Genomic DNA, 1,228 nt, shown 5'->3' on the forward strand with positions numbered 1-1,228 from the left:
GTGACTGTGCTTCGCTTTCCTTATAGTTTAGGAATCAAGTGGGCATCGCTCATTGTACATCTTCATTCTGTAACTTGTGTTCCTAGCACAATAATAAACGTTTCCCCCCAGATGCTACAAACTTCAGTCATAGCTTCTCAGCTTCCATTTCTTCTCAGGACCCTGAGGTGCTTTTTGTTGCTTGAGGTTTAAAAACTTCAAAGACGAAGTCGAGTGTTGTTAGAATGAATACAGACCTTGACTTTGTGGTGGCAGTAAAATAACCAACAGCTTCTTTATAGGGGCCGGGAGAGGGTGGGCGGGCAGGGGGCGCTGGACTGGCCCCGAGGCCAGTGGGGAAATGGGAAGTGGTCTCCAAAGGCTTTCCCACATCCTCATCAGTTCTGAAGTGTGGTTTTCAAATGCAAAACTATTTTTCAGGCCGGCCGAGTGGCACGTTGGTTAAGAGCTGGCTTGGGACACCAGAGGGCCCCGGTTCGGATCCCACATATGAGGGCCAGTGACACTGCCCTCTATAGCTAAGATGCTGAACAACAGCTCAACCTGGAGCTGGGCTGCCGAGAGTCGCCGGCGACGGCATAGGCTGCAGCCCCTGTGGCAGTGGGTTGCCATGGGCTACCGTATGTAGCCAGCAGCCGCAGTGAGGGGCCAGCAGCCGCAGTGAGCGGCTGTCCAGAAGCCGGCGACTGATCTGCCTCGCCCGGGAAGAGCGCAATGATGGTGCCAACTTGGGCCAGTGAAGCAACGTCCTCCACAACTAGACTGAAGAACAAAAGGAGAGCAATTTGTCTGTTGCCCTTCCCCCAATTCCCCAATAAAAATCTTAAAAAAGAAAAAACAACAACTATTTTTCACCCAAAACTAAATTGTCTGTCTTTATTAAAGAAACATTGGGGAAGAACACAAAAAGGACTCTCAGTTGGAAGAAATGAAAACCTACACAAAGTAGCTTAAGTGGAAAAGTGGAATTTCTGGAAGCCCTGGAGGAGAGCTGGCTTTTGTTCGTACTATGTTTCCCAGAAAATAAGACCTAACCAGAAAATTAGCCCTAGCATGATTTCCAGGGTGCTTGTAATATAAGCCCTACCCCAAAATAAGCCCCAGTTAAGATCGTCAGCCAGACATGACTGTATTTGAATACCGTATTTGCCGGTGTATAAGATGACTCGGCGTATAAGACGACCCCCTAACATTTCCACTCAAAATACAGAGTTTGTTATATGGTCGG

This window comes from Hipposideros armiger, unplaced genomic scaffold (genome assembly GCF_001890085.2).
Source record: "Hipposideros armiger isolate ML-2016 unplaced genomic scaffold, ASM189008v1 scaffold_4, whole genome shotgun sequence".
NCBI lineage: Eukaryota > Metazoa > Chordata > Mammalia > Chiroptera > Hipposideridae > Hipposideros > Hipposideros armiger.